The following is a 12091-nucleotide window of genomic DNA, read 5'->3' on the forward strand; positions in this document are numbered from 1 at the left end:
CCGTCACATGGGCCCTCACTTCAGCCGTCGAGGAAGGTCACGAGACTGGTCTCATCAACACTGGTGATGTCCCTGGATCGAACCCTAACCCTAGCTAAGGCTCTCTCCCCATGGGTACCCAATACCAAAGTCTGACAACCCCACGTGCCTGGGGTCCTGAAGCGGTGCAGTATCACCAGGCATAGAACCTAGAACATCAATATGTTGTTTCCAAACCCCACTGTAGCTGCCCCTGAGAATTCCTGACACCTACCCGACTAGTGGCCCGTACAGTTGTCTGGCCTTTGAACCCAAAAATTAATCCTGACGAGCACGATCCACTGTGCCCTCCACTCAGCCCTTCAGGGAGACAAGTGCACTGTTATGGGGTCAGTGCTTGGATCCCCCTGGGAACTAACCCTAACCCTAACACTAGCCAGAACTCTCAACAGATCCCTAACCCTATCTCAATTCAAAGCCTACTCATGACCTGCACCTTCGCATGGGCCTTCACTTCAACCCTCCATGGAGATCACAAGACTGGATTCGCTTCGGCACTGGTTATGTCACTCAAACGAACCCTAAATTTAGCTAAGGTCTCTCCCCATGGGGACCCAATACCAAAGTCTGAAAACACCACGTGTCTGGGTGCATGAAGTGGTACGGTTTCACTCAGCAAAAAACCTGGAACATCACCATGTCCTTTCAAGGGCCTGGCTGCAGCTGCCCAAGAGGATTCCTGAGGCCTCCCTGAAGGGTGGCCCATACATTTGTCTGGCCTTGGAACTCAAAGACTAATCCTGACCGGCATCTTCCCTTGTGTACTCCACTCAGCCCTTCAGAGAGACAGTTGCTCTGATGTGGGGTCAGTGCCTGGAGTCTCCTGGGACATACCCTAACCCTAACCGTAATCCTAACCCTAACACTCAACCTGCTCCTAACCCTATGTATCACACTAACTCTACAGCAGGCCCACAGCTGTGCATGTGTCGTCACCTCAGTCCTCCATGGAATGCATGATACTGGTGTTGCCTCAGCCCTGTCAATGTCCCTGGTCTGAACCCTAACCATAGCTATGGCTCTCTCCCCATGGGACCCAATTCCAAAGTCTGACTACAACACGCACACGGGTTCAAAAATAGGTGCAGAAACACTTGGCATGGAACCTGAAACATCACCATGTGATTTCCAAAGTGCGAGTGTGTCTACAAGAGAGTATTTCTGAGGCCTACCTGAAGAACGTCCCATAGAGTTGTCTGGTCTTGTAACCCAAAGACTAATCCTGACTGGCACCGTCCCTTGTGTACTCCACTCAGCCCTTCGTGGAGACAAGTGCACTGTTGGGGTTTCAGTGCCTGGAGCATCCTGGGACTTAAGTCTAACCCTAACCTTAACCCTAACCATAACCCTCAACCTACACCTAACCCTGTCTCATTAAAAAGGACAACATCAGAATCAGAGGGCTCCCAGAAGATGAAGAGAGAGACAAAGGGGTAGAAGTGTTAAGTCAGCAAATCATAGCGGATATTTTTTTTACCTAGGAAAAGGCACAGACATTAAAGTCCAGGAAGCACAGAGGACTCTCATAAGATCCCACAAAAATCCACCAGTAAAAGGAATATCATATTCAAATTCACAAAATACTCAGGCAAGGAAAGAATCATGAATGCAGCAAGGGAAAAAAAGTCCTTAACCAACAAGGGAAGACAACAAAGATCAGGTTTGCAGCAGACCTACTCACAGAGGCTTGTCAGGCCAGAAAGGAGTGGCAAGATATACTCAATGTGCTGAATCAGAAAACTATGCAGCCAAGAATTCCTTATCCAGCAAGTCTGTCGTTCAAAATAGAAGGACAGATTAAAAGATTCCCAGACAAATAAAACTTAAAGGAGTTCGTGACTGACCACTAAGCAATTCCTCAAGGAATTTTCAGGGGGGCTCTCTAAGGGGAGAAAAGATTTAAAAAAATTAAAAAAACACCAAAAGTACCAAAGACTGGATAGCACAAAAAACACCACCACAAAATCCAACGCTACAAGACACATAATGGCAATAATCTCATCTGTGAGTACTCACTCTAAACGTCAATGGCATAGATGCTCCAATCAAAAGACACAAGGTAACAGGGTGGGGAAAAAAACAAGATCCATCTATATGCTGTTTATAAGACACCCATATTAGACCTAAAGACACCTTCACATTGAAAGCAAGGGGCTGCAGAACCATCTATCATGCTAATGGTCGCCAAAGAAAGACGGAGTAGCCTACTCATATCAGAAAATCTAGACTTCAAAATAAAGACTGTAACAAGAGATGAATAAGTGTGTTGTATCATAATTGAGGGGGGTCTACCCACCAAGAAGACTTAACAATTGTAAACATTTATGCCCCCAATGTGAAAGCAACCAAAGATATAAATCAATTAATCACAAATATAAAGAAGCTCATTGATAATAAAACCATAATAGTATGGGACTTCAACACCCCATTATGACAACAGAAAGATCATTTAAACAGAAAATCAACAGACAAACAATGGATATGAGTGAGACACTGGACCAGATGGACTTAACAGTTATATTCAGAACATTTCATCCTAAAGCAGCAAAATGTACATTCTTCTCCAGGACACATGGAACGTCTGCAGAATAGATATCATACTGGAAAACAAATCAGCCCTCAACAAGTACAAAAAGTTCGAGATCATACCGTGCATATTATCAGACCACAATGCTATGAAACTCAAAATCAACCACAAGAAAAAATTTGGAAAGATAAGAAACACTTGGAGACCAAAGAACATACTACTAAAGAATGAATGGTGGAATACAAGCTGGTGCAGCCACTCTGTAAACAGTATGGAGGTTCCTCAAAAAAGCTAAAAACAGAACTACTCTACGACCCAACAATTGCACTGCTAGGCATTTATCGAAGGGATACAGGTGTGCTGTTTTGAAGGGACACATGCACCACCCCCATGATTATAGCAGCACTATCAACAATAGCCAAAGTATGGAAAGAGCCCAAATGTCCACCAATGGACGAAGGGATAAAGAAGTGATATATATACCAAAAAGACTGAAATCTTGCCATGTGCAACTACGTGGTTAGAACTGTAGGGTATTATGTTAAGTGAAATTAGTCAGAGAAAGACAAAAATCATATGACTTCACTCACATGAGGACTTTAAGAGACAAAACATATGAACATAAGGGAAGGGAAACAAAAAGAAAATAAAAACAGTGAGGGGGACAAAACAGAATGGACTCATAACTATTTAGGACAGACAGAGTGTTACTGGACAGGATGTAGGAGGGGGTTGGGCTAAATGGGTAAGGGGCATTAAGGAATATACTCATGAAATCATCGTTGCACTATATGCTAACTAATTGGGATGTAAATTTTAAAACATAAAAAATAAAATTAAAAAAAAAGGAATGAATGGGTGAACCAAGAAGTTAAAGACAAAATTAAAAAGTACATGGAAGCCAACAAAACGGATAACACCACACCCCTAAACCTCTGGGATTCAGCGAAGGTAGTCATAAGAGGAAGTTTATAGCAATCCAGGCCTTCCAAAAGAGGTAAGAAGGTCTCAGATACACAGCCCAACTTTATACCTTAAAGAGGTGGAAAAAGAACAACAAATAAAACCAAAACCAGCAGAAGACAAGAAATGATAAAGATTACAGCGAAAATCAATGCTATCGAAACTGAAAACAAAAACACACACAGAAAAAAACAACAACAAATAACCCCCTCCACCCACACACAAAACAGTAGAACAGATCAATGAAACCAGAAGCTTGTTCTTTGAAATAATTAATAACATTGATAAACCACTAGCCAGTTGGATCAAAAAGAAAAAGGAAAGGACCCAAATAAATAAAATCACGAATGAAAGAGGAGAGGTCACAACAAACACAGCAGAAATACAAATAATAAGAGAATATTATCAGTAAATATATGCCAATAAAATGGACAATATGGAAGAAACAGACAAATTCCTAAAAATATATAAACTAACAAAACTGAAACAGGAAGAAACAGAAAATTTGAACAGACCCATAACCAGTAAGGACATTGAATTAGTAATCAAAAATTTCCCAAGAAAAAGAGCCTAGGGCCAGATGGCTTTCCAGGGAATTCTACCAAATATTTAAGGAAGAGTTAACACCTATGCTCTTGAAGCTGTCCCAAAAAAAGAAATGGAAGGAAAACTTCCAAACATTTTCTCTGAACCCAGCATTACCTTGATTCCAAAACCAGAAAAAGACCCACTAAAAAGGAGAAGTATACACAAATTTTCATGACGAACATGGATACAAAAATCTTCCACAAGATATGAACCAACCAGATCCAACAATACATTTAAACGTTACTCACCACGACCAAGTGGGATTAATACCTGGAATGCAAATCGGGATCAATATCCACAAAACAATCAATGTGACTTATCACATCGATAAAAGAAAGGGCAAGAACCACATGATCCTCTCAATAGATGCAGAGAAAGCATTTGACAAAATACAGCATCCTTTCTTGATAATATCCCTCAATAATGTAGGGATAGAAGGATCATACCTCGAGATCATAAAAGGCATATATGAAAGACCCGATGCTAATATCATCCTCAAAGGGGCAAAACTGAGAGCTTTCCTCCTAAGGTCAGGAACAAGACAAGGATGTCCACTCTCGCCACTGGTATTCAACATAATATTGGAAGTCTTAGCCTCAGCAATCAAACAACACAAAGAAATAAAAGGCATCTAAATCATCCAGGAGGAGCTCAACCTTTCACTCTTCATAGATGGCATGAAACTCTATGTGGAAAACCCACAATAGTCCAACAAAAAACTGCTAGAAATAATACAGGAATTCAGCAAAGTGGCGGGATATAACATCAATGCACAGAAATCAGTTGCATTCCTATGCAGCAACAATGAAGCAAGAGAAAGAGGGATCAGGGAATTGATCCCATTTACAATTACACCAAAAACCATAAAATACCTAGGAATAAATCTAACCAAATAGGTGAAAAATCTATACACTGAAAACTATAGACAGCTTATGAAAGAAATTGCAGATGGCAAACACACAGAAAAGACAAATATTGCATGCTCCTGGATAGGAAGAACAAATATTGTTAAAATGTCAATAGTACCCAGAACAATCTACATAGTCAACACAATACCTATCAAAGTAACACCATCATTTTTCACAGAGCTACAACAAAGAATCCTACAATTTGTATGGAACCAGAAAAGACCCTGAATAGCCAAAGCTATCTTGAAAAAGAAAACCAAAGTAGGAGGCATCACAATCCTGGACTTCAAGCTGTATTACAAAGCAGTAATCACCAAGACAGTATGCTCTTGGCACAAGAACAGACACTCACATCAATGGAAGAGAATACGAACACAGAAATGGACCCAGAAACGTATGGCCAACTAATCTTTGACAAAAAGGATAGAATATCCAATGGAATAAATACAGTCTCCTCAGCAAGAGTGCTGGGAAAACTGGACAGCGACATACAGGAGAATGAGTCTGGACCACTTTCTCACACTCAAAATGGACGAAAGACACTCAAAATGGATGAAAGACCTAAATGTAACATAGGAAGCCATCAAAACCCTCGAGGAGAAAGCTGGCAGAAACCTCTTTGATGTTTGCTCCCACAACTTCTTAGTCAACAAGTCTCTGGAGGCAAGGGAAACAAAAGCAAAAATGAACGATTAGGACCTCATCAAAATAAAAAGCTTCTGCACAGTGAAGGAAACAATCAGCAAAACTAAAAGGCAACCAACAGAATGGGAGAAGATATTTGCAAACGACATATGAGATAAAGGATTAGTATGCAAAATCTATAAATAACATATCAAACTCAATACCCAAAAAACAAGTAATCCAGTGAAGAAATGAGCAAAGACATGAGCAAACACTTTCCAAGGATGACATCCAGATGGCCAAATGAAACATGAAAAAACGCTCAACATCACTCATCATCATGGAAGTACAAATCAAAAACACAATGAGATAACACCTCACCCCTGTGAGAATGGCTAACATTAACAACTCAGGCAACAACAGATGTTGGCGAGGAAGTGGAGAAAGAGGAACTCTTGCACTGCTGGCGGGAATGCAAAGTGGTACAGTCACTCTGGAAACCAGTAGGTAGGTTCCTCACAAAATGAAAAAGAGGACTACCCTACAACCCAGCAGTTGGACTACTAGGTATTTATCCAAATGATACAGATGTGCTATTTTGAAGGGAAAATGAACCCCAAAGTTATAGAAGCACTATCAACAACAGCTAAAGTATGGAAAAAACCCAAATGTCCATCGATGGATGAATGGATAAAGAAGATGTGGTGTATATGCATACGTATGTGTGTGTATATACATACACACACACACACACACACACACACACACACACACGTACATACACAATAGAGTATTACTTAACAATCCAAAAGAATAAAATGTTGCCATTTAACTTGCATGGAAGGAACTAGAGGGTATTATGCTAAGCGAATTTAGTCAGAGAAAGACAAATATTCTAGGACCTCACTCATATGAGGACTTTAAGATACAAATCAGATGAATATAAGGGATGGGAAGCAAAATAATATAAAAACATGGAGGAGGACAAAAACAAAAAAAAAACTCTTAAATGTGGAGAACAAACAGGGTTACTGGAGGGACTGTGGGAGTGCTGATGTGCTAAATGGGTAAGGGACTTTAAGTAATCTACTACTGAGATCATTGTTCCACATTATGCTAACTTGGATGTAAATTTAAAAAATAAATTAACTAAAAATTAAAAAAAAATAAACCAGTAAATAAAAGACATCCCAACAGAATATTGTTGAAAAGCTGAGTCAGTCATGAGTCCCCACTAAGGTTTGTACCTAAGTGGCTTTCTTAATTTCCCTAGTTTCTCATAAATACGGACAGTGCGCTCTGACACAAATCTGCTCTTGCCCTGCCTCAAGGTGAGCAGAAAGAAGATATTCACCTTTGACTTGGCTTGTTAAAAAGAAAAGAGAAAAGCAAATTCATTTGAGATAAAGCAACTTTTATTCATGATGCAAAATCTGCTTGACTACTTTGGACATAATGTATTGCATTTGTTTATGGCTGACTTTGCCTAAATTAGTGAATCTTTTTTTTTTAATTTTTTTTCAACGTTTATTTATTTTTGGGACAGAGAGAGACAGAGCATGAACGGGGGAGGGGCAGAGAGAGAGGGAGACACAGAATTGGAAACAGGCTCCAGGCTCTGAGCCATCAGCCCAGAGCCTGACGCGGGGCTCGAACTCACGGACCGCGAGATCGTGACCTGGCTGAAGTCGGACGCTTAACCGACTGCACCACCCAGGCGCCCCTAGTGAATCTTTTTAAATGACCAAATATTGCACATTTCACTTAATTGCAAACACACACACACACACACACACACACACACAGCATGAAACAAAAGTGAATAGGATATAACATAAATGCAGTAAGGACATAAAAGATTAGTTTTCCTATAAAACGTAAAATAACTGCTTTGGCAACAGTTTTCCATTTGATAACTTCACAAGCAAATTTATATTGACTTCCAATTTATTAACCATTTTTAGAAATACTATGTTTATGATAACTCTAAATACAACTGGGATTATTTTTCAGAAAGAGGGAAACATTTTTTTCTCTTTAGTATATTAATTAAGCTGAAAACCGAAAGGATATCAGTTTTGTAAAAGACAATCCCAACAGACAACATTGTTGGTATCTGAACCATCATGTCAGTAAAAGTACAGTCAGTGAGGCTGCATCCTTGACTGAAAATCATGCACCATTTGTGGAGGGAATGCCAGAAACTCTCTTCCAACATGATGATTGTCATTCAGGAGCTGTATTTTTTTTTATTTGATGAAATGGCATGTTCAAACTATCTTTATCATGACTCCAGTCTCTGGCTTTTTAAGTCCAGGTCAGTTCTAAAATGGTCTTAATTCATTTGCCTCGGGTAACTTCTCTTAATCCTGAATACCCAAATAAAAGAGACCTCAAATTAATTTTTTGATCATTAAAGAAAATAGGTCTACCAAAACGACATATACCAAACCTTACTAGCTATGATAGTATGCTTATCTCTTCCAAGTTACTAAAAGATTACTGCTTGTATTCAGCTTAATGGTCCACCTGGCATTTAATGGGAGCCTAGGGAAACAACAGTAATGTATTTTTGGAATTTCAGGCTATTTCTTTGTTTCAATCAGCCGTCACTATAAATATGTTATGGTCTACAGATTTATTCTAGACCTATTTTCTATGTTTAAGTTAATATTTGAGAGAGAGAAACAGCATGAGCCAGGGAGGGGCAGAGAGAGGGAACACAGAATCGCAATCAGGCTCCAGGCTCCCAGCTGCCAGCACAGAGCCCAACATGGAGCTCAAAGTCATGAGCAGTGAGATCATGACCTGTGCCAAAGTCAGATGATTAACCAACTGAGCCACACAGATGCCCGAAGACCTATTTTAAATTTGCAAATATCAGACTCCAAAAGTATTGACTATTATCTAAGCCTTTAGCTCATTCACAAGTTGCATTGACTTTGAACAAAATTAATTTTGATAAGGTGCGCTAGTCTTCTATTTTTAGGAGCTACACAGACATAGAAGCAGAAAACCAACAGCTTCCTCATACACAACTTAAGAATCATCTCTACACCACTGATACCAATTTAAAACAACCAGTATATGGCCACTTGATCAACATTCATAAGGTCATGGCAATGGTTTGGAAATGCCAAATGAAACCAGAGCTCAACATGTGTAAGGAGTCACACCATGACCCTTAGGATTTCCATCTACATGTCCAAATGACAACTATTAACAGCTGCTTTCCTGTCAATTTAATGATGGTACAACTTGCATGAATGCAAATATAACATACTTTTTAAAACAAAGCTCCTTCTGAAATAGACAATCTATGCAGAAAAATCCTAAGTTCTATTTCAAAAAATCAGCTGGACCCAAAGAAAGAACGATACTCTCTTAACTATAAATAACTGACTTTCAAAATCTATGATGGGTTTTCACCAATACAGCTCAGTCATGTTACCAAGAACACATGGTAAGCTCTTACAACAAAGGCAATGACCTTTTCCTCTATATTGTAGGAAAAAATAACAGCTATTATCTTGACATTATGAATTCATTGTATAATTCAGACCTGTTACAAAGGAAACAAACTCTCTCAGTATTCTTACTGGCTAAATTTTGCAAAGGGAAGAATATGTTTATATAATCATTAAGGATAACAGAAGTTGCAGCAGTAAAAAATAAAAGGATATGATATTGAAATTCAACCTGTGGGTATAATTACTCAGATACTAAACTTAATCCCATTTCCTGAATTGTTACACCAGCTTTACACGTACCATTGCTTATATTATACCAGGCTGAAGTATGGCTTTTCCCCGTTCATCTTGGGGACAGTGTGGTAGATGAAAGAAAGTGGGCTTTGGAGCCCATGAGAACAAAGTTATCCAAAGGACAGCACTTACTAGTACTGTGATCTCAGAAACATGACCTACTCTCTTTTGAGCTTCAGATTGTTGATTTTCAAAATGAAAATAATCATACTTACCTCACCTGGAGGTTATGATGTCCGTGCTAAAGATGTAATTCCAGTGCCAGCTAGGAACTTGGAGTATAGAGGTAGAGGGAAGATGCAAGCCTATACAAATAAATAAACAGAGTTATAACTTGGGCTAAGGGCAAACTGGGATTAGCACTGTGTGAGCAAATAATGGGCACAAGGGCATAGAGAAAAAAAAACCCATGTAGGTAGTGACTAGGTACAACAGACAGAAACCTGTTATGGAATGGATTTGCCCCCAAAATCCATACGTTGAAGTCCTAACTACCCATGGGACTGTACTTGGATACCAGATCTTGAAAGGTAAAGTGGAGGTCGAATGAGCTCATTTGCGGGGAGGGACTCTAGTCTGATAACTGGTGTCCTATAGGAAGAGAGTTGGCAACTACACACACAGAAGGAAGACCACATGAAGACAGTGGGAAGGAGGCCATCCACCAGTCATGGAGAGAGGACACCCACCCTGGCCACACCTTGATCTCAAGTGTGAGAAAATAAATAAATCAATTTCTGTTGCTTAAGCCACCCAGTCTGTGGTACATTGTGATGGCGGACCCAGCAAAATAATACGAAATCCTAATATTTACTTGCTCAGCAAAAGGTGTGTGAGCCTTTGAAGGAGTCGGGCACTGTTGGAGGGCCCTAAGGAACCAGCCCTAAACAAAGCTAGTTTGGTCTTTGGACCCCATGGAGCCGACAATCTGGCAGGGACTGCAGTAGGCGACATCCAGCAAGCAAGAAAGAAAACAGATGGTGCCAAGGGCCAGGAAGAAAAAGAATGCAGGGAAGGGATATCGGGTGTTCAGGTCAGAGAAGGAACAGTTTTCAGTTTTACATAGAGAGCTAGCAGAGACTCCACTGAGCAGGTGATGTCAGAGCGAGGTTATGACGGAAATGAGGGAGTATGTCATGTTGGCACGTGGAAGTATAACCCCGACAGAGAGAGGCAAAGTGAGTGCAAAGACCTGAAGCAGGAGTATGTGCCTGACAAGCTCAGGGAACATGGAGGGGCCAGTGTGGCAGCAGCCCAGTAAAAAAGGGGAGGGGAATAGGAGAGGCCTACAGGGAGGTAGCAGAGTCTGGGGAGGGTAGCACCTGTGTGGTGCACAGCTGGAGTCAGGTGTCTGGAGACATGAACAGCTGTGGGCAGCGCATAAAGACTTAGAGGCCCCAGCTGCTGGCATATAGAAGACTGAGGCTGATTGAGATCACCCCAGAGTAAGGGCAGATGGAAAGCAGATGGGGGGCAGGAAGAAGATGAGGACCTACCAACACAGACACTGGTGAGCAGCAGCCCAGATGGTGGGAGGAGAAAGGAAATAATTTTTAAAGAAAGGGGGTAATCAAGTGAGACCGTACTATGGTGCCACATAATCCACATACTGAAGTTTAAGACTTCACTGTGGCCTTCAGCGATGTGTGTCATCCATTAAAGAGATGAGAAGTAGGGATGAGTGGGAGAGGAAGCCCATTCAGACTCAGCTGACAGAGAAACAAGGGAAGTTCTGCAGGCACCAGCACGTGCACTGCTAGGCATAGGAAGACAAAGCAGGTGGTGCTGGATGGGAAGTGATTGCTCCCCGTGGGCTGGGAGAAACAGCTGCAGGTGCACAGGAAACAATAATGCTAGTATGTGCAACAAGAAATATTTGTACTTGCTTAAGCTCTATCAGAGCGGATAACCATGGATAGTTAACCATGAGATAAAAATAACCTAACTGTAAAGTCAATATCAAACCAATTGTTGACCCAACACAGATAGGCAATCAAGGAAAGATGAAACGAAGTAAAAGGAACTCAGCGAACACAAACCCCACCTGTTTACCAGTAAAATCACCTCTAGCATTTCTAGTTTCAGAGGCCCCACCTGCCTAGGGACATTCATGAAATGGCCATGGTATCCTGACCATGGAAAAGTAGCATAATCACTTGTTTCCTAAATAGTGACTCATTTGAATGGTCACACAAGGGTTTTACCGTCTCTTCCAATCGGTTAAATGGACCTTCCCGTGAAGAGGCGGGAATAGGGCAAGAAGACAAGTAGACCGATGGAGCTGCTTTAAAATCTTTTTAGCTTCACTGTTTTTTTTGAGAGAGAGAGAGATACAGACAGACAGAACACACGTGGGGAAGGGGCAGACAGAGAGTGAGACACAGTATTTGAAGCAGGCTCCATGTTCAGAGTCATCAGCACAGAGGTGAAGCGAGGGTTCAAAACCACAAACTGTGAGACTATGACCTGAAGTGGGACACTTAATCCACTGAGCGGGCGAGGCAGTGCAAAATACGTCTGGCCTAAAAGGAACATCAAGGCTACATCGCTGATGAAGGGGTGCAGAAGGGGCACATGCATGATCCCCTCCCGTGCCAAGGTGTGGGAAAGAACATGAGTGACACCCCTCCATTGCAGAGACAGTGGCGCAATGGTGACCCCCTCCCTTGATGTGGGAG

The 12091-nt window shown here is 41.1% G+C and overlaps 1 long non-coding RNA gene across 1 annotated transcript; it reads right to left on the reverse strand.

Moving 5' to 3' along the window:
• Positions 1 to 845: 845 nt before the first annotated feature.
• On the reverse strand, positions 846 to 11687 carry LOC115504394. The gene is made up of 3 exons (XR_003965680.1): positions 11605 to 11687; positions 11119 to 11122; positions 846 to 859 (listed from the first exon to the last, which is right to left on the reverse strand). It is a non-coding gene; the product is annotated as an uncharacterized LOC115504394 (long non-coding RNA).
• Positions 11688 to 12091: the final 404 nt, after the last annotated feature.

Source organism: Lynx canadensis, chromosome E3 (genome assembly GCF_007474595.2).
Source record: "Lynx canadensis isolate LIC74 chromosome E3, mLynCan4.pri.v2, whole genome shotgun sequence".
In the NCBI taxonomy this organism is placed as follows: domain Eukaryota; kingdom Metazoa; phylum Chordata; class Mammalia; order Carnivora; family Felidae; genus Lynx; species Lynx canadensis.